The sequence below is a fragment of the Girardinichthys multiradiatus genome, chromosome 22 (genome assembly GCF_021462225.1).
Source record: "Girardinichthys multiradiatus isolate DD_20200921_A chromosome 22, DD_fGirMul_XY1, whole genome shotgun sequence".
Classification (NCBI taxonomy): Eukaryota; Metazoa; Chordata; class Actinopteri; order Cyprinodontiformes; family Goodeidae; genus Girardinichthys; species Girardinichthys multiradiatus.
In genome coordinates this window covers 22,260,545-22,287,601 of record NC_061814.1, presented here as the reverse complement: position 1 = coordinate 22,287,601, position 27,057 = coordinate 22,260,545, and the positions used below count along the sequence as shown (strand labels likewise).

The following is a 27,057-nucleotide window of genomic DNA, read 5'->3' as shown; positions in this document are numbered from 1 at the left end:
TACCTGGTGTCATTTTTGTAAACTTTATATTAGGACCTCCTAAGAAACATTTAAATATATTGTATATGTAATTTACTTTAATAACAATTTCGGATTATTATTATTATTACTAATTAATTAGGCTTTTTAATCTATAACAATTACATCTTTAACAACTACCAATATCTAAATTTACTTTGGCGACAAAGAAGTATTCTTACCTGCTGAGCCTTTTTCCGTTTAGCAACAGCAAGCAACAACCTGTCATCCTTTTTAAGGCCGCTTTGACCCATGCAGAGAACACTCAAACAGAGACACATTTAAAGAATTTATTAACAATTTGTGAAATGTATAAGGAGCGAAGTTTCCAGGAAGGCCGTCTGACTGGAAGGGAAAACAACAAGGTCAGAATCAGAATCAGCTTTATTGCCAAGTTCGTGCATACAAACAAGGAATTTGACTCCGGTACACTTTGCTCTGTTGTTCTGTTTTTGCATTACAGAATATACTAATTTACAATTTACAATGTACAATATACAATGTACAATATACACATATCTAACAAAAAAGGTGTATTTGCAACATCTGTATGGTGTTGTTTTGTACTCTATTGAATGTTCATCAGAGAAACAGCCTGGGGGGAGAATCTGTCTCTGTGGCGGCTGGTTTTAGTGAACAGTGCTCTGTAGCGGCGGCCTGAAGGTAAAACTCTAAACACTTTATGTGCAGGGTGTGTGGGGTCGGCAGAGATTTTAGCAGCTCTTTTCCTGACCCTAGACCTGTATAAGTCCTGGATGGAGGGAAGGTCAGCCCTGATTATTCTCTCTGCAGTCCTGATTATTTGTTGAAGTCTGGACCTGTCCTGTTTTGTGGATGAGCCAAACCACACTGAGATGGATGAAGACAGGACAGACTGAATGATGGCAGTGTAGAAGATGACCAACAGCTCCTGTGGAAGGTTGAACTTCTTGAGTAGCCTCAGGAAGTACAGTCTCTGCTGGGCCTTCTTTCAAACAGTGTCTATGTGTGAAGACCATCTCAGGTCCTCAGAGATGGTGGTTCCTAAGGACCTGAAGTGGTCCACAGCCGATACAGTGTTGTTGAGGATGGTGAGGGTGGTGTATGGGGGTGGGGTTCTCCGAAAGTCCACCACCATTTCCACAGTCTTGAGTGGGTTCAGTTCAAGGTAGTTCTGACCGCACCAGTGTACCAGCCGATCCACCTGCTGTCTGTATGCAGACTCATCACCGTCCTGGATCAGTCAAATGACAGTGGTGTCGTCTGCAAACTTAAGGAGTTTCACGGACGAGTCCGATGAGGTGCAGTCATTTGTGTACAGAGAGAAGAGAAGTGCGGGTAGAACACACCCCCGGGGGGGACCAGTACTTATTGATCTGGATCGGGAGAAGATGTTCCCCAGTCTCACCTGCTGCTATCGGTCCGTCAGGAAACTGTTGATCCACTGACAGGTGGAGGCTGGGACGTTGAGCTGGGTGAGCTTCTGGTGGAGGATGTCTGGTATGATGGTGTGGAAGGCCGAGCTGAAGTCTACAAACAGGATCCTGGCGTACGTCCCTGGACGGTCGAGGTGTTGCAGGATGAAGTGTAGACCTAAGTTAACAACATCATCTGCTGACTTGTTTGCTCAGTAAGCAAATTGCAGGGGGTCCAGCAGGGGGCCTGTGATGTCTTTCAGGTGCTTCAACACCAGCCGCTCAAAGGATTTCATGATCACAGACGTCAGGGCTACAGGCCTGTAGTCATTTAATCCTACGATGGTGGGTTTCTTGGGCACCGGGATGATGGCGGATCGTTTGAGGCAGGAGGGGACCTCACATTTCTCCAGTGACTTGTTGAAGATCCTTGTGAAGATCGGAGCGAGTTGATTTGCACAGGCTTTCAGGCATGATGGGGAGACGTTATCAGGTTCTCCAGCTTTCTTTGTTTTCATGCGCTGAAAGAGCCTGTTTACCTCTTCCTCGGAGATCTTTAGTGCAGGCAGAGGATCTGATGGTGGGGGGTTGGTTGCTTTATGGGAGGAATTTGTTCCTGAATGGGATGTAGAGGGGATGATTTGAGGTGTGAATGGCTTCTTGTCATGTCTACAGTAGAAGCCATTCAGACGGTTGGCCAGGAGACGACTTTGTTCAGGATGGGTGGAGGGGCTCTTGTAGGCAGTCAGGTTTCTCAGACCGGTCCATACAGCCGAAGTATCACCAGTAGAAAGGCTGTTCTTAAGCTTCTCACTGTAGCTTCTCTTGGCTGCTTTGATCTCTTTTGTTAGTTTGTTCCTGGCCTGCCTGTACCGCGCCCAATCTCCACTGCTGTGAGCTTCTTCCTTTTTCCTGCGCAGGTTCCTGAGGTGTGGAGTAAACCATGGCTTGTTATTCCCAAAGGTGCAGAAGGTCTTGGTCTGCACACACATGTCCTCACAGAAACTGATGTATGATGTCACCACATCAGTTAGTTGGTTTAAGTCAGTGGCTGAAGTTTCAAAAACAGTCCAGTCTGTGCATTCAAAGCAGGACTGTAGCATCTGCTTTGATTCCTCAGTCCACTTCTTAACAGTGTGAACCTTGGGTTTGGAAGCTCTTAGTCTCTGTCTGTAGGTTGGGATGAGGTGGATTAGATAATGATCCGAGAAACCCAGAGCAGCCCTGGTAACAGCATGATAGGAGTCCTTTAAAGCTGTGTAACAATGGTCCAGTGTGTTTTTGTCTTTGGTGGGACACTTAATATGCTGTCTGTATTTGGGGAGTTCTTTGGAGAGGTTTGCATTGTTAAAATCCCCCAGTATTATGATGAAAGAGTCTGTGTATTTTTTCTCCATGTCTGTAATCAGCTCAGCGAGATGTTTTTCAGCGGCAGAAGTGCAGCCATGCGGTGGAAAATATGAGCCGATTATTATAAACGAGGAAAACTCTCTCGGTGAATAAAACGGTTTACAGATTATGGAAAATGACTCCAGGTCCGGGTACATGTTTTTCCCAGCAATTTTACGTCTCTGCACCAACCTTCATTTATATAAATGCAGATTCTGCCTCCTCGCTTCTTCCCCGATAGCTCCGCGCTGCGATCCGCTCTGAACAGCTGGAAGCCTGGCATCAGCAGTGCGCGGTCCGGGATGTTTCCACTCAGCCATGACTCGGTGAAGCAGAGAACGGATCCACGGAGGTCCGTGTTTTTACCGGTGAGGAGATGCAGCTCGTCCATCTTGTTGTTTAGAGAGCGGACATTTGCCAGGTGGATTGAAGGCAGTGGTGTGCGAAGTCCTCTTTTGCGGAGCTTTACCAGTGTGCCAGCACGCTTTCCCGTTCGACGCTTCCGGCGCAGAATCCCGTATAGAGCCGCAGCTCCGCTTGCCAGGAGCTCAGTGAACCTCGGATCAATGAAAGACGGTGAAAAAATCCCAAGAGAGGACTCTCTGATGTTGAGAAGTTCCTCTCTACTGAATGAGACCACAGGATTGTGCCCCGACACCACAGAACTGTGGCTCGAAAAACATAAAAACACACAAAATACAAAAACAAAGAGAGAGCGAAGCTCCGAGGCTGCCATCGTCGGCGCCATCTTGTTTATTAACAAGGTGAGTCCAGATCGGTATTCAGATCGGGATTCAGACTTGCTAATTCTGTGGTTAGGCTTACTATTCGGGTGAGGTGATCCGCCAGGGGGGAGATGGTTGCGAGTCTGCGACAGTGAGGTAGCGCTGATGATCCAGGAGGAACCGTAGGAGGGTGGACAGGGTTCGCTTAACCAGACAGAGAGGTATCCAGGACCCGCTGCATGGAATGAATCCAGAGTCCAGACTGTGATCAGAGGTTTTCTTGAGATCTCCAACAAGGAGCAAGGCTGAGGTGCCTAAGACAAGGTAAACAGACTGTTAGTAAAAATCTTCATAAAACAATCACAAGATTCAAGGTATATGGCCAGAGAAGTACTACCACGAAGGGCAAAAACACTCAGGCGCAGAAGTGCAGGTGAGCCGCCCTCATATAGTCCTCTGAACTGATGAGTCAATGAAGAACACCTGTCACACCTTCGGTCCTCCAGCTCCGCGGCCCCTAGAGGTGGAAAAAGGAAGCACAGCCGGCACGGAGACAACCAGACTTTGACACAACCCTTTCTTTGGTGATCATTTTACATCAGATGCACTGAACAGTGTAGCTACAACATCCGCTTTCCACATTTCTCCTTCATCTGTAAGCTATTTCTGCCCAATTTCTTCACTGTTAAGATGTTGTTATTCAATTTCTTCATTTTTGGGAAAAGTGCATCACAGACACTTTAAAGAAAATGTAAGTTTGATGCTTCCAAGCTATTCCTGCATCTTGCCCTATAAGTTTTTTAATAGAGACATTATGGAAAGTAATTTTTCCTTGATGTATTTCTATCAGCAGCAAACACTGTGTTGCTGAGAAAAATACACATATTCATGGAGCAGGGGCTCCTATAGAAAGTTTTGTAAGGGGTGGTCAGATGGTGATCACTGATACTGTTGGAGGTGCACACCAGTAGCATAGGCTAAAACAAAAATGTAGTTATGGCAAAACGGCATGCAATCATGTTGGTGAATGTTACAATAACGATATTATGGCAATAAATAAAAACTTCACTAAACAGTGCTAATATATTTCTGCTTTGGATTTATTGCAAATGCAGACTCCAAAATGTGAGCAAATTCGGCAGCTGTTTATACTTGATGCTGACCATGGTGCAGTATTCTCTGAAGAGACAGGTGGCAGTACACTACATTACTAGTGGAAATCTAGTTAAAAAAACAAAACAAGAAAGCGATAGAAGAAATGCAGGACATGTCTGTGGCAAAAAAGTTATTTTAATAAGGAAAATATGAAAAATTACAAAAACTCAGGAGTAGGGCTTGAAACACGGGTAGAGAACCAGGCAGAGCAATGGAAACACAGTGAGCAAAAAGGCAGGACAATAGATATGAGGCACATAAGCAAGCAGGAGAAACCAGCAAAGAACAATGAAAACCAAACGGGTTATATACAGGGAGAGAGTGAAGAAAAAAGCAGGGCAAGCAGGTGAGGGTAATCAGGAGGAGATGAGGAACAGCTGAGACCAATGAAGAGAGAGAGTGCAGTGGGAGAAGAGTAAATGAGCAGGACCAGACAGAGAGAAACACAAGGAGGAAATCCAGTAGAACAATACAAAAATCTGTAACATGGATTTTGCATTTTATTGAGGAATGCATTTATATCAAGCTGATATTCGCTGGTTAACTAGTCAGGCTCTCTGCTCTTGTAGCCTGATTGCAGTCAACTAACTTACAGACATGCAGCTCAAAGCTTGCCAGCTTCATTTTCAACTGGTTTGCCTTTAAAAAAAATTATAGGTATCACTTTAGTTTCCACATCTGAGTGTCTATGTTAATAGCACTGTAAAAACGTCCTAACACCCAAATTTGTCTTTTTTCGTATGCAAGACATACATGTAGTACCTAACAGCCACTAGGGAAGGGGGAACACTGCCGTATTTTAAACTCTATACAGTCAGATAATACTGGGCTCGTATTTTATTCTGACATCTGTGTAAAGGACTTTAGGTCACTATGATGTGCAACTTTTGCAGTTTTTAGGTCATGACCGTTTTAAGCCTTGATATACCAGAAACTTGAATGTGCCTAATTTCAAAGTATCTAATGGATAGTTAATTATAATAACAAAAACTAGAAGTGGCTGGCAGTGAAACTTATAAGAGCCTTTATGGATATAATTCAGTCAAACACAATCCTTGCAATGACACTGTAGGAACTTTAGATCTTAAAAAATATAAAAGTATTAGGAAAGACCATGAAGTGAACCTTGAGCTACTGCTACCTCAGCAGAAATATCACAGACATTAAAACAGTGGCGACCAGCAGATATAGGTTTAAATCAAAGAAGTTATCCTCCATTAAAGGCACATGTCTGAAATGAGTCAGAATGTCAGCTGTGCTTTCAACCACCACCACATCAATAGACATGGTGGGTGACATAGAAGGTTCTCTGTGATCAAAAACCAGGGAGTGAGTTTTCAGGTTGTTGTCCCTCATTCTCCTTAGTCCAGTGCTGGTTCCAATTCTGAACAAGTCATGTCCTTTGGGCTCAGACAGGTGACAAGAAAGCAGCGCATTGTATCCAGAATCTGCATCCATAGCCCTGATTATTCTCTGTGTTTCTTTTGAGAAATGCCTTCAGGGTTAGTTAATTTTCAGAAACAAAATGAAGTATGGTCTTGTATTAAAACTAAAGAAGTACTTTAAGAAAGGTAAAACTGAGGCTGGGCACTGATGGTGTAGGGTTTAAGCGCGCGACCATGTACGGAGGCTACATTCCTCAAGGCAGCTGTCCTGGGTTCGAGTCCCGGACCCGGTGACATTTACCAAATGTCTCCCCTCTCACTACCCCCTTTCCTGTCTACCTACTGTCAAAAATAAAGGCCACTAGTGCCGAAAAAGTATCTTTAAAAAAAAAAAAAGAAAGGTAAAACTGATATACAATCTTTATTATGATGAAGTACAGACAACTTGAATTGGCTTCTGTTTAAGTATTATTAGAGTCCACTAAAGGGATTATGAAATAAATAACTGAAGTGAACCTGAGGGGATTAGATGTGTTGAATTATCTTGCAAGGGAAGAACAGCTTGTTATATTTAACAATGAAGGATGAGCAAAGACTAATATGTTTGGCAGTATAGATGACTGTCAAAATAAGGCCAATCATCCCATTGCACTTGCAGCCAAAACCTTATGTACAGTAACAGTTGTATATCATTGTGAAATATGAGTCATTTAGACAGCTGTTGCTCAATATTGCACCATTTAAAGCTGAAGTACCAGTTAGAGCCATCAATTTTAGCAAGTAGTATTATTTAAGGTTTACCACTTTGGAACATGTGCTCTGTAATGTAGTTTTGTGTGTGTGTGTGTGTGTTATAAACTGCAACTGACAAGAGCTGTAAACACTTCCTTGAGTCTCTAATGATCCAATCTTGACTGTTGCAACAGTGCTTCACTGAAAATATATTTTGTGCTACAACAAATAAGATTGGACTCATTGAACTTGAGAGATAAAGTTGGAAAGAAAACTTTGAAGTTGGAGTCGCCTAAGCCACATATTTCTGGTAGCTACATTTATATGAATTAAAACTCTTCCAAAAACATCAATAAATATCTTGATCCTATAATGTCCACTTACAATATTCAGAGTAGCATTTGATGAGGGGCCACATCAGCAGTTGAAGTACAGCAGGAATAATGGAAGTGATTTAAAGCTTGCTTACGGTATCACCTAGTAGCGATGTGCTGAGTCGAGCGGCGGGCTCATCAGACACATCGAGGTGGAACACCTGCGGTCGTGACGTTTGCCGGAGTAATGGCTGCTCAACGCTGCTTGCAGCTCTAATTCTTTTTATCATTTCAATGTAGCACAAAAACAACTATCTCGATGCAAAAAAACAATCCGGAACAAAAGGTCATGTTCTCTTGGTGTCTGTCCCACTTATTTTCCTGTAAAGCACGTTATTAACCAGTGTATGAATGGTTCTGGGGCTGCAAGATGTAACAGTTGTTAGGACTGTTGTAGCAAGAAGGCCCTGGGTTTGAATCCCAACCGTTGTCTTTCTGCATTAAGTTTGGATGTTTAACCTTCGGAGTGAGTGCTCGTATGCATGGTTTTTTGTCAAGTGTGTCTTTATGTTGTCCTGGTATGGACCTGTCCAGGGTGTACATTGCCTATTGCCCAATGACCGCTGGAGATGGGTACCAGAAGACTAACCATTACAACCCCCTGACGTATCTCAACGTGTATTTTAATTTCCTATAGAATGACCCTTACACCTCTGTGCTTCCCCTAATTTTAGTTTTTCAAAATCTCACAGATACTAAAAATAGCTCATTTTGAGTATTCCCCACTAAGTAACAGCATCAACTCCAAAGACTACTGTTTGTGAGGGCAACATGGTAGCACTTATGTATGTTATGTCCACTAATTTCCTGCCTTTCAAGCTTACCCTTGAAAACCAGATATGTTTTCACCTTCAAAGTATCAAACAACCAAGCTGAATTATTAAAGTGGGATTTCATCAAAAGAAAAAGAATATTTTTCCCCACAGCACATCTCTGTCATAACTTAATAATCACTCTGCAAACATGATTTCATTCATATGCACAGCGGAAACTTTTGGACAGCTTTTCAGTATTATTTGATAAGAGACTCGTGGGTAGTGATGCTTGAAATGATTTGGACCCGAGTGCATAGTGAGAAGCTGAGGAGACAGGCACAACTGCAGTGTGCTTTCTCTCTTTTTTTCCCACCTTGGTATTTCACACATTAAGGAGAGATCCTGTGGGTTGTAAGTTCACGTTATGATTTACTGCCAACCTCTCTGTTTCCCATGTGGGGAAGGGCAGACACTGCACAGCAAGACCACCATTATCAGATCAGCAGCTCAGTGTCAGATATCAGAGGTAGTGAACTCTCCCTTACATCTCCACCACCTGTAGAGGAATGAAACAAATGGAATGCAAATGGTAAAAATTAGCAGGAAACTAGTATATCGTGCAGCTGTGATAATGAAAATAACAATATGGTCCTAACACCAGAACAATGATAATAATGTTTCAGATCTTCTATTTTAATCTAATGAGGTAAATGATTGGTTGGGATATGTTTCTCTTCTGTCGGTTTAAGTCTGGTTTGCTTCTCTTGTCGTCATATTGATGTGAATCATTTTCACACTGAAGTTGTCCTCATAAATATTAGTCATAGGTTATATCTTGTCTGCTGGTGCATCTATAGTACAGCAACCAATTGAAAAAAATGAAGTCAAGTTTCATGATATTTCTTCATTCATTTGATTAAAACCAGGTTCAGTTATATGGCCTCATCACTGTAATTGCTGAGTGGGACGTAGTATTAAATGACTATCCCAACACAAAATAGCAAGTCTCCCTAAATAAAGCTAAATAGAGGAAAGGATGAAATCAGCACAGTAACTGTTTGAAATTGATATCAGTGTATAATCTCTTTGTTTAACCTATAGGAGATATTGATCTCGAACAACAGCCAAGCACTAGGAACAAAGAAATTCAGTGGAAATACCTGCAAAGTCACAAGCCTGGCTTGAAGAACAAACAGTATTTGTTTTGACTGTGGCTAATAATTAGTTTACTCGGTATTGAGTTTATTTCTTTACACTAGGAGGAGCTGAGCAATACAAACTCTAATTGAAAGTTGAACTGAGGCCATTTGCATTATTTATTTGTTTTTTGTGACTTTATTCAAGCTGGGTATGTTCCAGCTGTGTTGACTGGAGCCTTGCTGGCATTACATCTGTGGTTCCTGTCACCACTTCAGAAATTATTTTGAGCATTATTTGAGCTTCCGACTTTTTAGCAAGCATCAGTGTCAGGTCAATTTTCTCAAAGATATGTGTCACCATTACATTCAAATGTGCGACACTGTAATCAGCACTGTCATTAAACATACTTGTGCAAACCAGAGATTATTTGCAATCTGTTTAATGCAATTAATTACATAATTGCAGTTTAAGTCATGAGGTCTCAGGCTACAAACTGAAAGAAAAGGGACAAAATAAAAGGGCACCAAGTAGAACAGAGTAAAACCCAACACAAGGACATCAAAACAGTGAAATATTCCTGTAAACAGGGCTTTCTAGAAATGTTTGAGCTCTTTTCATAATTTCTATGTGGCTAGCCTTCTAAAATATTAAAAACTCACAACCACAGTAAATTACTAATAGGGTATTGATGCTATAAGCTCTTGTTCCCTGGTGAGAGCAAATAAGGATTTTACTGATAAGAAAATGCAAAATTTTGTGAGATGACATTAGGTATAAAATCTTCTACTTTCAATAATCTTTACTATTTGACATAAAAATCTGATTGGATGAGTCATTTAAAAATAGAGATCAACCGATTCAGAGTCCCAGACTCATTTAATTAAATTCAATAAATCAATCCCATGCATGTGCCTGAAAACTGGGTAACTTTAAAACGTAAAACAACCTAAAACTTCCTCAGTATTACATCTCACTCACCAATAGCATTCTGGACACAGCAGACTCTGCAAGTTTTCCTATTTTTCACAGATGGCTATTTTGGCTCGCCATGAGTTTTTGCAGGATAGCCTCAATATCCTGTCAGGTTAACTTGCTTAAGAAAGCTTCTAAAATGTTCTGACTGCATGCCACTTAAAACATGCTTAGCTTTAGTATATGTTTTTGAACCTACAGTATATGTGCATATGTCAGAGTTTCGTCTATCATTACTTTAGGGAGTCACCCATCCCCGAATATAATAGTAAGAGAGCAGGTATCTCAGTCCCCCGTCTTCCCCGGAGGATAAAGCTAAATTGTGTTTTTATATAGCACCCAATCACAACTGCGGTCATTTAATATGAAATATAGAAACCATTGCGATCACTGATTTATTCTTTGTCCAGAATCTCTTACAGAGTCCACTCATTTAAAAGCCTTGCTTGGTGATAACAGGTTGTAGCTTCTCTCAACATTAATTTATTTCTGTACCTGTCTGAGCTGAAGGGTAGAGGCCACAATCCCAGGTTCTAATGCAGTGTGATGTCTGAGCATTTCCTAAACAATGGGTGTACTTGTCTTTTTATTAAATAAACTAAATACCCTTATTTTATATCTCTAATGAACACCATGACATGACATGTCATTTCGGTCTCTAGATGGTCGAACACTTTCAGCTATATTCTCTTCGGTCTAAGTATAAGTTACAGAAATTCACACACACACATACAAACACGAACACACATACAAGTGAACATGCTCCCATCAGCTGGACAGAGAATACGCGTAGGAAAATATGCCACGTGTAACCACCTGAAAAAAAGACAGAAATATCTGCCTTTTTTAAAAATGTTTTAAGGGTGGTGAAGATAGCAAGTATTCACTCTCCTGCAAAAAGCTGCCTCAAGAGGTCTCCTGTGCTGAGTCTAAGTACAGAAAAGATGGCGAGTCACCAACAAATGGCTGGTTCTGACCCAGAGGGTTCCACTGGCTGTAAAAGACAAAGATGATAGATAGATAGATAGATAGATAGATAGATAGATAGATAGATAGATAGATAGATAGATAGATAGATAGATAGATAGATAGATAGATAGATAGATAGATAGATAGATAGATAGATAGATAGATAGATAGATAGATAGATAGATAGATAGATAGATAGATAGATAGATAGATAGATAGATAGATAGATAGATAGATAGATAGATAGATTTGATGCAATTTCTGTGCTTTATAATAGGAAGCTTATTTTCTATATCAGCATTCAAGATCGCAGGGCTCTGACTGTAAGCAATATGCAGTGACATACATTTTTAAAGATATTTTGTTTTCACCTTCATCTTTACTGCTACTAACGCCACAAAGTATGATGAAATTTTAAGTCCACATTGGACATCCCTACAGTAGACAAACAACAGGTGTCATTATCTGAGTTTTTTCAGGAACTCCATAACATTTAAAAATGTTGTTTCCCTGCTCTAATAACTGGAATGGGATCGTAGCCTACATCTGAAATTCCATTTCTAAGTCTTATTTCAAACAAAGAGGAGACTTGGATATGAATTGTTTACTGTGGTGAAAAGTGTGATTTTTCTAATTGCACCATATGTGTAAAACGGCTTAATTTGCTCAATTATAATGTAAATACATTGTACCTGGTTGTATCTTCCGCTGTCTTGGTGTTATGTTGAGTTTGGTTGAACCACAGAAGGAGAGATCCAACCTGTTTTTATGTGTTTAAATCACATGGTAGGTAGATAGGAAGCTTTTTATTTAAAACAAAAAGATGTTTTAAGAACATTTTGAGATTCTTAAGCATTCACTCAGTTGTCTGAATATTACTCACAAGCTGTATTGGCATAATGCACACATTTTTGTTAATTTCTTCCTTTTATATTATTCATTACTGAATGCTTCTGGGAATTTGAAACAGTCAAAATATGTTACAGAATTTTGTGGACTGCACTATGCAGTGTGACTGACTTGCCATTTAAACATACTTTTAATGTGTGGCAGGTTGACTTTATTGGAAATGGTTTATAAAAAATAAATTGAGTTCTTGGAACATGCAGGCTACCCCAAAAATCTATATGGCACAATGCAGCTGCCAGATAAAGATTTTTTGAGAAATATTGCTTGAGTGCAGTTGTGCTGACCTTGGAAAGCAGTGTAGAAAAATGTTCCTTTCTTTGTATTTGTGATTTACTGAAATTATTTCTTTGTTTTTTGATAAAACGTCTCTCTGTTCACGTGTCTCTCTGTTGATATTTGAAGAATTATCATTCCTTTATGTGTTAAAACCCCAAGGGGGAACCTTGTGACAGTCACAGCTATGCTGTGATTAAATGGGGTTAAAGTCAGCCTTTGAAGTGACAGATTACTAAAAACCAAAAACAATCCTTTGTATTGTATCAGCTGCATGTGTTTAAGACTATGTGGTTAAGTGGTTTCTATTGTGCAGAGCCACGCACCTTGTGACATGTGTAGGTCATTGTTGATGCTAAGCAGATGCATAGCGATCATGGACTTGGCTCAGTGAGGGTTTAGGGAATTATGGTGTGGTCATGAGATGACTAAGGCTGTGGGATTAGAGCCTTTAAGATCTGTGTCTGACTTTCCTGTTCGAAAAAGTGGGAGATCTAGTGGACTACCAGGCTCTGTTGACATTGTAGTGAAATGGCAGTAGCTGAATAAATGGACTAATTCAGTATTTGTTTAACCATGCTTTAGACCACTGTACATTATCTATTTTCTTAAGTGTACAGCATATACTCTATAAATGGTATCTAGATTTTTAACCTAATTGAAATGGGGTAACTCCCTACATTGTGTCACGGAGTGACATATTTGGACTCTGTTTGTGGCTTTGTGTTTGTTTAGCTTTTGCTTAGATTTTTCTGTTTTGGTTTTTGTGTCATGTTTTTCTTTTCTCCCTCTTCCGCCTCCTAGTGTTTACTAATTAAGTTCTTTTATGGTTGTTTTCTTATTACTTTGTATTGTTTATTATTATTATTATTGTAATTATTATAGTTCTTGGTCTTCCCTGGATTCTCCAGTTTTATTTCTCTTTAGTATCTTTGTGGTTAATTGTATTTTATTTGTTCCGTTGCACCCTTCTTGTTTACTAGTTTATTTTCTGTTTCCTTTCCAGTTATTTCAGTCAGTGTGGTTAGGTTTGTTTACTTTTGTATTCAGGTTTTCTTTATGGGTTCTTTGTTTGTTCTCAGGTTGTTGTTGTTGTTCCTATGTCCCCTCTAGTTTCTGTTTACTTTAGTCATGATTATTCTAGTTTTCTTATTCCCCATTTGATTATTTATCTTTGTCTATAGGTTTGCTTGGTCTGTGTTTCTGTTTATCGTTTATTAGTTACTTTGCCCATCCTCAGCCTTTGTATTTGTTTTCACCTGTTCCTTCTGCTTCCCTGCCTCCTTGTCACACCTGGTCCTTGTTCCGTTGATTATCTGCCTTTGTTATCTCACAGTATATAAGTTGGTTTTGTGTCTTTGTTCAGTGCTGGTTCCTTGTGTTCGTCACACCTCGTTCTCATCCATGATTATGCTTTGTTTTTTTGCCACGCTTTGCCTTGGGAAACCGGCAGTGAATAAATCTTTGAATTACAAAGATGATCCTGCCTAGCTCTTGTCTGCACTTTGGTCCGCCCGCAAACCACATCGTGACACATTGTTACAGTATGAGATTTTACCCACATCATGGGACATTTTTGTGTATACTTTTATACTTTCTTGCATCTAAATATGGAATAGTTATTAATAGTTTATTTTTCTTCCAAAAACATATAACCATTGTAGTCTATTTAGTGGTTTTACAAACAATGCTTTCACATAAAAGGGATTAAGAAAAGACTGTCCAAACCCATTCATTGCTACAGGTTATAATAGAAAGTGGACTGCAGCAATTATCTCCAATTTTACAATAAATTACATTTCAAAAATAGAACTATATGAATGCACCTAAACTTGCCAGGGTAAAATACAACCTTTAGTAATGTCATAAGACAGTTTTATCTAACAGAGCTTAACACTGTGGTTATTTCATTTAGTTTTATTAACAAGATGTGGTCATGTCATTTTGTTAATTCAATTTTGTCTATAATTTTAAGAAATGTGAGCATTAGCTTAATCAACTTAAGTACACTTCAGTCCATCATGTGAATGTCTCAGATTTAAGCAGTTAGGCAAATTTTCATCTATAGTTATTGGCAAGTTGAATGTAAAACAAACCCCAAAAAACTAAACAGAATATGATTGATTTTATGATGTTAAAGTACAATGAGCTACATCAGCCAAAACATTTGTCATATATAGCATGTTTAACTAAGTTTCACAAAGACAGAGCATATAAATTAAATACTAATACGTAACAACCACTGACTACATTGACAAATTCGATTAGTTACCAGTCATTGTTTTATAGATGCAGATAAACATTTAAATGTTCTGAGGATACAAGATACAATTATTATTAAACCTTTATTTGTACATGTAGTCTCATTGAGACATAGGTTCTCATTTACAAGAGAGACCTGTTAGAAGATTTGTAAAAACTCATACGGAACAACAATGCAAGAATTACTAAAATACTATATACAATATTGGGAAACGATAACAATTTTATAATTCTATTCTGAAAACTTAGAATCTCTTTTGTTTTTGTTTAAGTAAATTGATTAAGGCTGTATTCACACTTGCCACTTTTGGTCCGCTTTAAACGGACCAGAGTTCGTTTCCCCCCTTGGACCGGACCTTTTGTGCAGATGTGAATACACTCAAGTGAACCCTGGTCCGGACCAAACAACTGGACCGAGAATCTCCTTTGGTCACAACTCTCATAGACATATTTATTTTAAACAATATTTTTTTCATCACAATACTACATATTTGTCACACAACAAAGAATATCCTTAAAATCCTTTCTCTTTTTGCGTTTTGCTATTGGAACAAGTGTAGGGTTTTACCTGTAAAAAGGCAATCCATAAGCGAGTGCACAGAATTAGTCAAATTTGCACTATTCTGGCCTATTGAAATAGTTATGACAGTACTCAAGGCTCTGTTCATTTTTACTCTTTTGCTGCAGGCAAAAGAAAAGTAATCGTATAACTGTATTTTTGCATTTTTCCCTGTTTTCACTGCCAAAGCGACCAACCTTAACATCCTAGCATTTTCATTTGCATTTGCACCATGGCGACACTAGTAGAGAACACAGGTTGGATGGTGAGAGAAATGTTACATAATCATGAAAACACAATGAACATTACATGCATAATAGCTTTTCATATTTGTTTCAAGTGCACTGAGATCACTGCTCGCACTCAAGGCCACTCTCTCCCATCACCACAACAGAGCAGTGAACCTTCACTCAGGAATCACTCATCTCATAATAGAAATTATATCATCCGGCAGCAGGGAGCATCTGCGGTGTTAGAGACTGAAGGCAAACAAGTAAATTAAATTTTAGAGTCATGTAATTGGGATTTATTAAAGCCCATTACCAAATCTTCACATGCATATGCTATCAATAAAGATGATATGAATACTGATTGTGCCTGGCATTTTAGCAAGACTTTTTTTTTCTTATGTTTAAAACTCTTGGAAATAGATACATTCTCTCTTACTTGAAACATAATTTAGTCCAAATGAGATAGAGCTGCAAAAAGTGAAATTGATATATTTTATAGATTTATTGAATAATGTTTGATATATTTCAAGCATTCATATCTGTTATTTTGACAACTGATTGTGTGTTTCAGCTAATAAAAAGCCCAAATCCAGTTTCTCACAAAATATTTAGAATATATAGATTATTACATTAGGCAAAAAAAAACATTAACATACAAATGTATGGAATGGCCATGCTAAGGCATATGCATCATGGGGAGACCTGCTCAGTTGACAGTATTTCAGGAATCAGTCATTTGCACCATCCACAAGGTAGGTAAGCAACAGAAGGTCATTAATAAATAAGTGGGCTGTTCAGGGTTCCACATTCAAGCAACAAGGTAAGCCAACACACAAACACGTATCCAGGACATGGGCTAAAACAGTTCCTTTCCTTGTGTTTGGCCACTCCCGAACCAGGGACGATATCGGAAGAAAAAAGGACTGAACTGCTGTCCAGTGGTCCAAAATCATTTTTAACATAAAAGTAAACTTTGTATTTTCATTTTTTAATGGGGTCCCAGAGTCTAGAGGAAGAGTGCAGAGACGTGTAAAGTTTCCTGAGGTTCAGTGTGAAGTTTTCACAGTCAGAGATGATTTGGTGTTGGTCCATTGTGTTTACTGAAGTGCAATGTATCTACGATAATGGCTATAGTTTCACTCCTGACTGGCCAGCAAACTGGCCTGATGTAAACCCATAGGGAATCTTTGGAGTATTGTCAAGAGGAAGAGGAGCGACACTAAAACCAACATTGCAGACAGGTTGAAGCCTGCTATTAAATTAACCCGATCTTCCTTGACGTATCGGCAGTACCACAGCCAGATTGCCTTCTGTATTAATGCAGAAATTCATGCAGCCGGACGGATGTATTGGTACATCATATCCACGTGGACATATTTTTCAATAGTTTTTCATTTATGTTTTCAAAATCTTTAGTTGTTTTCATGAAATGGTTTTTGCATTTTCATTAGCTGCACAGCATAATCCTCACAATAAGCACAAATAAACACGTAAAATATATCATTCTGTATATAATGAATCACTGTAATATAAGCTTCCCTTTGTGGATTGAATGACTGAAATAAATGTCATTTTCAATTATATTCTTAAGTTCTTGAGTCCCCCCCCCCCCCAAAAAAAAAGTTCCACCATGACCCATCCGGGATAAACTGAGATTATAGGTAGGAGAAGATATTAAAATGTTAATTTTATGTTTATGGGAAGTGTGGTGTCATGTATCGTTGCATCGGAAATGAAATAGTTGCTAAACTAGTGCATGACTTGAGGTATTTACTTCCATCAGTCAAGTCTTAAAAAATATGTTTTCAAAAGATCTGGGCCAGTAATACAGAGCACAAGTTACAGTGTCCTCTTGATCGTTTCCTTTTCTCAGTGACCAAATTGTCTCAGTTAATGGATTGTCTCTCTATCTTTACACTGCAGGTGGGTTGTGCAGATAAACACAGAGGAGAGAGATAAGGCTGTAACAGCAGCCGCATGCATTGGAGTTTAGCCTGATGTCTTATGTTCTATATTTGAATGCAATCTCATTTAGTGAAAGTCTTCCGAAGCCTCACCCAGGACTAATCAATTCCATCATTAGACTATTGGTGTTGCTAATTACTTTCATCCGTTGATATGGCTCTTCTGTGGCCCACATAATTATAAAAAATACCAGCCTTTATGATGTATATTATAATTATTTTTCTCGCTTTTTATGGATTTTCTAAACATGAAGGTGTGTCATAAATGTGACCTTTCTTATAGTGGTATCAGCTTTTTTTTTAAGTCACCGACTTTTGAGTTACACACTAAAACTGAGCAGATGGAATCATGCTGCTGTGGAGGATGTTGCATATTTCATTTGTATTTGATTGTCTTGCAGTCTCAGGTATGTTTGGTAGTTGTGATATCAGGTGAGTTGGTTCTCTATTCTAAAACCAATCTGTGTTGCTGTAACACCCAACAGTAACTACCTTTTTTTTGATTGCCTAGTTTATGTATAGCAAAAGCTCCTGGTAATGGATGGCTGTTGTGTACAGGGCAAAGCATTGCTGTCCACGTGCTGAAGTGTTTCTGAGCGCTGAACCTTAAACAGTAAGGCCAGCACTGTAGCATGCTGCTATTGATGCATGAGTAAGAGGGTGAGGAGGATGCATATTAAAAGCCACATAAATGCACCCATTAATCATTTCCATTATCAAGTTGGGCTAAAACTTTAACTTTGCACTTGTGATTGAATGAATTTTTTTGTCTTTATTTAAACTCGAAAACGTGGGGAACATTTTTATAGTTGTGGAAAATTTAATAACTAACTTTTAGTTCTTGTCAAATCCTACAGATGCCTTTTGCTTTTGTATGTAATAAAATATTTATGTGTTAGTATTGCTGGTAAGATAAAACATGCCTTGTAAATACTTACCATCTGATCCATATGGATGAAAAATGCATGCAATTAAGAAGTTCACTAAACAAAGACAATGTTGTGGTTACTTTTTAGATTTAACATTTTTTTAGAATATGAATCATAATACAAATGCATATTTTTCATTATTAAGGGTATACATAAACTAGTTCTGAACAGTGTGCGTTGCTCCCTTTAACAGCAATGACAGCTTGAAATTTTCTGTGTACATTAAAGCTGATATCAAACCTTTTTCTTAGATAATTGATTTTATCTCAAGAGGCCTGATGCTGCTGTGAGGAAAAAATAACATGTTTAGGGGCATAGAAATGTATGAATTTTATGTTATTTGTATTATTATTTTTAAATAGTGTTTTGAAATAACTGTGGAAAAATTGTGTATTAGGATTTTAGAACCACTAAAATGGACCATATTAACATCCCCCCTGCAGCACCAAATTCAGCTGATCCAAATTAAGAATATTCTCTTTTAGGTTTTGGGTTGTGATTTCTTGGACAAGTTTTATGTAGTGGTGGATAGACAAAGTTTTACACAAACAATACTGATAAATTTTCTCTGAGGCCGTTATTCCTCCATTAAAAATGTGCAAAGAGTTTAGTTCAAGCCTCCAGCTGGTAAAATCAACTGAGTTACATATAGTGATCCAACAGCATGAGCAGCACTTAAGGAAAAGTCATCTAATACTATGGCAAAGTATGCGTGAAAGATATTGATCAAGTGATCATGAGATGACCAAGATGGCTTATCCATAATGCTTGGGGTGAATTTCTGGCATCTGTTCATGTTATATTAAAGTAATTCATGCCTCATTACCTAATGCATGTTAACAGAGAGAAAACACTGAAAAAGCTGTTGAATAATTTAGCTTTTTGGAAAAGGTTTATCCTATCCATTATGTCTACAAGTATATTTCCAAAAATAATAAGTTTGTCTGCTCATTACTTTCTTACTGTCACAGATAAACAAAGTAAAAAGAAAGCAAGATCATGCTTTACTTTTCCCGTTTAAAATTCGCAAGTAGGTGCACGGCGTAGAGCTCATGACCCATACCAAGGCTTTAGTCCTCAACGCAGCGTTCCTGGGTTCAAGTCCCAGCCCGGGTGACCTGTGCTGCATGTCAAAGGAAAAAAATAAAATAAAGGCCACTAGTGCCACACACACACACACACACACACAACAAATAGAGGAAATAGCTGACAGCTTAGATGATGCCTTTATTACAGACCTGCAGTGAAAGCTGTTTGGTTGCAATTCACCCATCTTTGTCTTGATGATGTTGCTTTTTAAATGTAGCACACTGTTTGGTCCTGCTGCTCTTGTTTGCGGAGGGTCCAGGATAATTTACAGTTGACGATGGACTAAAAAAGATAAAAAATATAGTGTATGTCAAAGAAGCTGCTGAGCGGAATATGAGTCATTGTAAACTATGACGACAGAAATTATGTTGAATAAGACGAGTTCTGTTTAAGGAGGAACTCATTGTTATTGTATAAGTGATTTTATGTTCTGAAAAAAATAATAATGGCTGATAACTATTGTTTAAATAATTTACTCCAACACTAATTAATAAAACTATTATCTGGTATATTTCCCTATGAACTACTGTTCTTCTGACTTTTAGGTTGTATTACTTATTGCTTTGAGTATTAAACACGATTTTATCTGTGAACTTGATGTACTGTAACTAGGTGAGGAGCTGATTACGATGTAATCTGGTGTTTCTGTCCCCCTGCTGAATAAGAAGTTTGCATGGTAATTAAAATATTGAAAGCTTATGTGAAATTAATTCAGCTGTAACGTGTTGAGAAATACCAACCAATATTTAGTAAAGATAGATGTTTCCCCAATTGATATCTTTTTTTTTTTTACATTTGTGCAACTGCGGTGTTCCTGAACACTCTGTTCTGTAAACACACCTAACGAAGAACATTGAACGACTTGATGTTAGAAAATCAATCATGACAAAAATGTGTCGTTTCTGAAGAAAAAAGCTTGTTTCTGAAATATTTTCTGCTCAGACTTTCTGTAGCCATACACGGCATGGATGAAATGATAAAATCTTGACGTAAATGATAGATATATCAGATATATTGTTTCTAATATGTCCTCTTGTTTGTAAGGACAATGTCTATCTTGAATACTTGTTCATAAAACATCTAAGCTTTTTAAAGTGTATGAGACAGAAAAGTAAAATTTACATCTATTCATATTAATTAATTTCATATTAATATTAAAATTCAGCATTTTACTGTGATGTCATTTTTGTATAGTGAGCTTTACCAAAACAAAACGGAATTTTTTTTTTTGAAAAAACAGAATTGAACAGAGGAACAGAGTCTGCTAGTGGAGGAGTAGAGAGGAGTGTTGAAAGGTAGATTTGGTCCTGGGTTCATGGTGTGAACAAAAAGCACTGCAAACAGATCAATGTGTCGTTCCCTCTGCTTTCATCACCAGCCTGAAATATGAGCAGTTCTGGTACCCAGAGAGGAGATTGCGGCACACCAGCGAACTTCTCCACAAACGGGAAGTGTTGTACAGTACAGACGAAAAGTTTGGACACACCTTCTCATTCAAAGAGTTTTCTTTATTTTCATGACTATGAATATTGTAGCTTCACACTGAAGGCATCAAAACTATGAATTAACACATGTGGAATTATATACTGAACAAAAAATTGTGAAACAACTGAAAATATGTCTTATATTATAGGTTCTTCAAAGTAGCCACCTTTTGCTTTGATTACTGCTCCACACACTCTTGGCATTTCGTTGATGAGCTTCAAGAGGTAGTCACCTGAAATGGTTTTCCAACAGTCTTGAAGGAGTTCCCAGAGATGCTTAGCAGTTGTTGGCCCTTTTGCCTTCACTCTGCGGTCCAGCTCACCCCAAACCATCTCGATTGGGTTCAGGTCCGGTGACTGTGGAGGCCAGGTCATCTGGCGCAGCACCCCATCACTCTCCTTCTTGGTCAAATAGCCCTTACACAGCCTGCAGGTGTGTTTGGGGTCATTGTCCTGTTGAAAAATAAATGATGGTCCTACTAGACGCAAACCGGATGGAATAGCATGTCGCTGCAAGATGCTGTGGTAGCCATGCTGGTTCAGTATGCCTTCAATCTTGAATAAATCCCCAACAGTGTCACCAGCAAATCAACCCCACACCATCACACCTCCTCCTCCATGCTTCACGGTGGGAACCAGGCATGTAGAGTCCATCCGTTTACCTCTTCTGGGCCGCACAAAGACACGGTGGTTGGAACCAAAGATCTCAAACTTGGACTCATCAGACCAAAGCACAGATTTCCACTGGTCTAATGTCCATTCCTTGTGTTCTTTAGCCCAAACAAGTCTCTTCTGCTTGTTGCCTGTCCTCAGCAGTGGTTTCCTAGCAGCTATTTTACCATGAAGGCCTGATTCACACAGTCTCCTCTTAACAGTTGTTCTAGAGATGTGTCTGCTGCTAGAACTCTGTGTGGCATTGACCTGTTTTATAATCTGAGCTGCTGTTAACCTGCGATTTCTGAGGCTGGTGACTCGGATGAACTTATCGTCTGCAGCAGAGGTGACTCTTGGTCTTCCTTTACTGGGGTGGTCCTCATGTGAGCCAGTTTCTTTGTAGCGCTTGATGGTTTTTGCGACTGCACTTGGGGACACTTTCAAAGTTTTCCCAATTGTTCGGACTGACTGACCTTCATTTCTTAAAGTAATGATGGCCACTCGTTTTTCTTTACTTAGCTGCTTTTTTTCTTGCCATAATACAAATTCTAACAGTCTATGCAGTAGGACTATCAGCTGTGTACTGTATCCACCTCCTGCACAACACAACTGATGGTCCCAACCCCATTTATAAGGCTTGAAATCCCACTTATTGAACCTGACAGAGCACACCTGTGAAGTGAAAACCATTTCAGGTGACTACCTCTTGAAGCTCATCAACAGAATGCCAAGAGTGTGCGGAGCAGTAATCAAAGCAAAAGGTGGCTACTTTGAAGAACCTAGAATATAAGACATATTTTCAGTTGTTTCACACTTTTTTGTTCAGTATATAATTCCACATGTGTTAATTCATAGTTTTGATGCCTTCAGTGTGAAGCTACAATATTCATAGTCATGAAAATAAAGACAACTTTACTTTTTGTTTATTTTTATAATTGCAATTTTTTTCGGTCTAACTGACTTGAGTAAAAAAACTATTTAATTGTTCCGAAGATTTAGCCTAGCATATTACTTCAAAATCCAGAGTGTCTCTGTCCCACTACTTGTTCCCCATATGAGGAGTGGATAGTCAAGGATAAATTGTAATACCTGAACAGTTTGAAATACCCCAAGGAATTTCACAACTGCACCATGGAAACTAATTTATCGAACCATCATCTCTTTTGAGATGGAGTTATGTGTCATTATCAGTAATTATTGACAGGAAGATGAATTCACTATTGATTTGACTTTCAGCAGCATGTTAAGTCATGTCTTTGTGCTCAGAGCACCCTTTAAACCATATTTATGTGAAATGTTCAATATTGTAGTGGAATAGCGAAGAATAGCATATTAGGCCTTTATTGCTCTGCCAGGGGAGGAAATTGCAACATTGCTAGAGCAGATGGGCTATCCAAATACACAAGAAGAAGTTAGTTTTAAGTTATTTGCAGCTGAAAAACGATTTCCGTCAGTCCTATTTAAGAAACTAATTAGCATTCAAAATATGGTTTAATATTTCTTACAAAATATTCAAGATAAGAGACCAATGGAGTGGTGAATCAGCTACTTTATGTATTTTTCCTATTTTGCTTTTGGATCATTTTATCCGTCAGCATTTATGTTAACATATTAGTCTATGTGGATCCTTCACTGTAGCTATCAATATAAGAGGAAAACATCTCTGCTTAGCAAATGGAAGATATCAGTGAGCTGTCACTACCTCCCTGACTAAATGACTAAACAAACAAAAGCTATTCACAAAGATGGAACATCACTACACTGTTTTAGGAAGATTATGCACAAATTAAGAAGATATTGAGGTCCAGATTGTTGTCCTAGCACTTCCAGACCTTTACCAGGCCATTTCACTTTGAAGATGTCTCGACACGGGCGCGGCACTGGTGGCATATGGGTTAAGCACTCAACCAGAGGCTATAGTCCTTGGTGCGGCTGTCCCGTGTTTGATTCCCGGACCCGGCAACCTGCCGAATGTCTCCCCCTCTCTTTGCCCCTCTTTCCTGTTTACCTACTATTGAAAAATTAAAAATAAAGGCCTCTGGTGCCGCAAAAAAATATAAATGAAAAAAAAAAAAGAAGAAGATGTCTCGAGTTCAAACATACGTTCCCCCAGAAGGAAACACACCTACACTATTTCCCTGCCTTTCATGTCACTTTTCTTCATTGTGATGAAACAAATGGCTGAGCACTTCATAAAACCTGAACTTGCTGTTTCTTATTTAGTTTGTAGTCTTTCAAAAAACTGTCTTTGAATTGAAAAGGTGCCACAGAATGTTTACTTTTCTTTATATTTTTGAAGTAGAAGCCTTTTGTTTAAAGACTTTTAAAGGTATATATTCTTTTTGGCAAATTCTGAAACCCAGAATTTTGACTACATGGTGATTTATAACTGTAGGATTTCATTAGCATTAACTGAATAAAAATGACAATTGTCACTTTTGATTAAATTAACGAATAAAGAATTATAAAAGTGCTACTTTATTCTTAGAAAAGATTACATCTGAATACTAAAATAATCTCAATTACATAACCACATATGATTCGATTTCCATATGCTACCTAAATGTTTTAGTTTCTGTCAGAACTGACAATCTCAAAGCAAAAACAAAAACTTTTCAATTTCATTTTTTTCGCTTTAAGTTTTGAGTACCATAGTGCTGGGCAATATAATAATTATAATAATTATAATACTTTATTGAGAAACAGAAAATGCATATAACAATTAAAATGATAGGCAGTAAAATTTAATAAAGCAGACAAAACATGTAGCAGTACTAGGGGTCTCCAATGTTTAAGTATTTATAATGTGTAGAATATGGGGTCCAAATGCGAATTGTTGAGAAAGTTTTATTGTTAATCCATAGTTCCAATCCAAGTTCTTCAATTCTTAAGGGAACTCACATAAACGTGAGTTGTTTTTTTCATGGAGTCAGGGACACGCAAAGCTAAGAGCAAATATGAAGGAAATATTCAGACATTTTTATCTGAATTGGAGTAATTGTATTTTTTTGCTTAAAAAAATGGAAAACCTTTCTGCTTGCCATGCCAGACATAACTGTCATATTTTAAAGCTTCAAACCTGGAGTGCCATTTTTGTTCACTTCATGGTAACAATGCTAAGGAGTTTCCTTTGCAAACCCAAAGTTAACATGTTAAAATGTCAATCAGAGAAGCAGACTTAATTTTTTTTAATTATCAAGGACTCAGAGACTGTCATGTTAGTATCATATCAAGTGGCATGGAATGTTGATCATGCTAAAAAGCCACACAGTTAAGGTGAATTTTTGAAATCTTGCCTTTGAGGTGTTGTGGCTATCCTTACACATGGAAATGAGTGTGTGTCTGACCAGCATCTTTCACAACATACTGTTGAGCACATAATTACTGATACTAGTAGGTCAATTGAAATGCATCGATCTTAAAAATGCACTTTCTTCAGCGTAGCTTTAGATGAAACTTGTGATGTTTAAGATAAGCCACAGTTGGCATTTTTTTTCAATTTGTGTCAGAAGAATGTATATATATTTAAGGAAGAATTGCTTGACATTTTGCCATTAAAAGACAGGACCCATGGCATTCAGCTGAAAGAGGCATTAGTAAACGTTGTTGAAAAGGCAAATGTGCAGCTATCAAAGCTGACGGCAATTACCACAGATGGTGCATCGGCTATGATCGGCTCTGCTAACCGCCTCATAGGTCTGTGTAAATATGACGACCGTTTCTCAGATTTTTGGACATTTCAACCTTATTTCTAAACTTGATACAGACCTTCCTAGTGATCTGCTTCTTCACTGCACTGTGCGATGGCTTTCAAGAAGTAATCAGCTTTCCCAGTCAAGTTCTTTCTGAAAGAGAAAGATAGAGACTACCCACAGCTACATAACCCCAAATGGGTTTTAGATTTGGGATTTAGTTGACATCCTGCACCATTTAAACAATCTGAATCTGGATCTGCAGGAGAAATTAAAAATGCTTCCTGTCCTGGTTGAAAGTGTTTTTGCATTTGTCAACAAACCTAAGCTCTTCCAAATCCATCTTCATAAAGGAGAGAACATTAATTTTCCCTCCTTGTTGGCGGCATGTGAAGAGAGAGGTGAGCTCTCAAAAAGGAGAATGACTTGCAACACTGTTTGAAAGCCTACAACAGAGTTTTGAGGACAGGTTCTGCAACCTGAAAAAGAAAGGACCACACACCCCGATCCTCATTAACCCTTTCACTGCTGGCTCAGACTGTTTTCAAGCCCCTTTGGTGACAAATGAGGGAGCATCTCAACTGGAACTGATTGAACTCTCTGAGGATGACATGTTAAAATCAGTCTCGAAAGAAGCAACCACAGACTTTAGGAAAACTCTACCCACCAACAGATATCCCAATATTGAACAGACTCTGCTCAAGCTGATGTCAACGTTTGGATCAACCTATGCCTGTCTTTTTCTGCTATAGAAACATAGTCTCGATCCTTCTGTGTTGGGGAATTTTAGGCCCATCTCCAAGCTTCCCCTACTTAAAAAAGAAAAAAAAAAAATCTTTGAGAAAATTGTTTATTCACAGTTAAAAATCTTCCTTAATGAAAATAACAGAACCCTTCATAGCACAGAGTCTCCTTCCATTGCTATGCTGATGATTGCCAAATCTACTTGCCTTTAAGGCGAGGTGATGTCTGGTCCATAAAACCTCTTTTATCCTGTTTTGAGGATATTGAAGATTGGATGGCCCTAAAGTTCCTGAATTGTAATGAAATGTAGACTGAGGCACTTACATTTGGACATAGTGGAATGTCAGACCCCTCTTGTTGATTTAGATTCTCCGGCAATGTATGTTGAGTCCACAGTTATGAACCTTGGTTTCAAGACGGACAGTGATTCTTACAAAATATTGCTAACCCTAAACTTGATAATCAAATGAAGGCCACAGTTTAGTTTTTACCATTTAAGAAAAATAGCTAAGGTAAAACCTATTATTTCAAGGCAACAGTTGGACCAAGTAATCCATGCTCTCATTTCATCTTGGCTGGATTACTGTAATTCACCCTATCCCAGAATCAGCCAATCCTCACTTGCATGTTTGTAGCTGGTTCAAAATGCCACTGCACGCTTTTTAATAGGAAGACATAAAAGGGAGCACTACCCCTGTCCTGGCTACCTTCCGCTGGTTGCCTTTGTACTTTAGAGTTCACTTTAAGTCCTTCTGTTTCCTTTTATGGTCAACTTTGCCCTGCCTTATTTAACTGAGCATCTCTCCCACTACATGCCCAGTCGGTCACTTAGGTTCGCTGACCAACTGCTCTTGGTCATTTTATTTATTAATTTTATTTACATTGTTGTGTTTTTAGCTTTATTATATTTGGTGTTTTTTTTTTTCTTTTATCCCTGATGTTCAGCTCTTAGTTTCAGCCGTGGCTGGTGTTAAAGCACTTTATAAATAAAGTTGTTGTTGATGATGATGATGATGAAGAGAACGTGTTGATTTATTTTTTTTTGATGACACAAAGTTATTGAATACACTGTTAAGCTGGAGAGGGATCTGTTTGCTACAGTTAACGTAAACAGATTTTTAAGAACCATTAATATCCCATGGTTGGCAAACATTACTGGCTAAAAGTTGAAGCGCACCTTTTCATATGAAAATATGTGCATGTTCTCTCAGAACTGTGGTCTGTAACTTACAAATTGTCTTGCTTTGAATCATGATTATT

The 27,057-nt window shown here is 38.4% G+C and overlaps 1 protein-coding gene across 10 annotated transcripts in view; it reads left to right on the top strand.

Moving 5' to 3' along the window:
• The window catches only part of LOC124858990 (protocadherin-15-like), a 326,056-nt gene that overhangs the window by 66,259 nt on the left and 232,740 nt on the right, over positions 1–27,057 (top strand). The window lies entirely within an intron of this gene.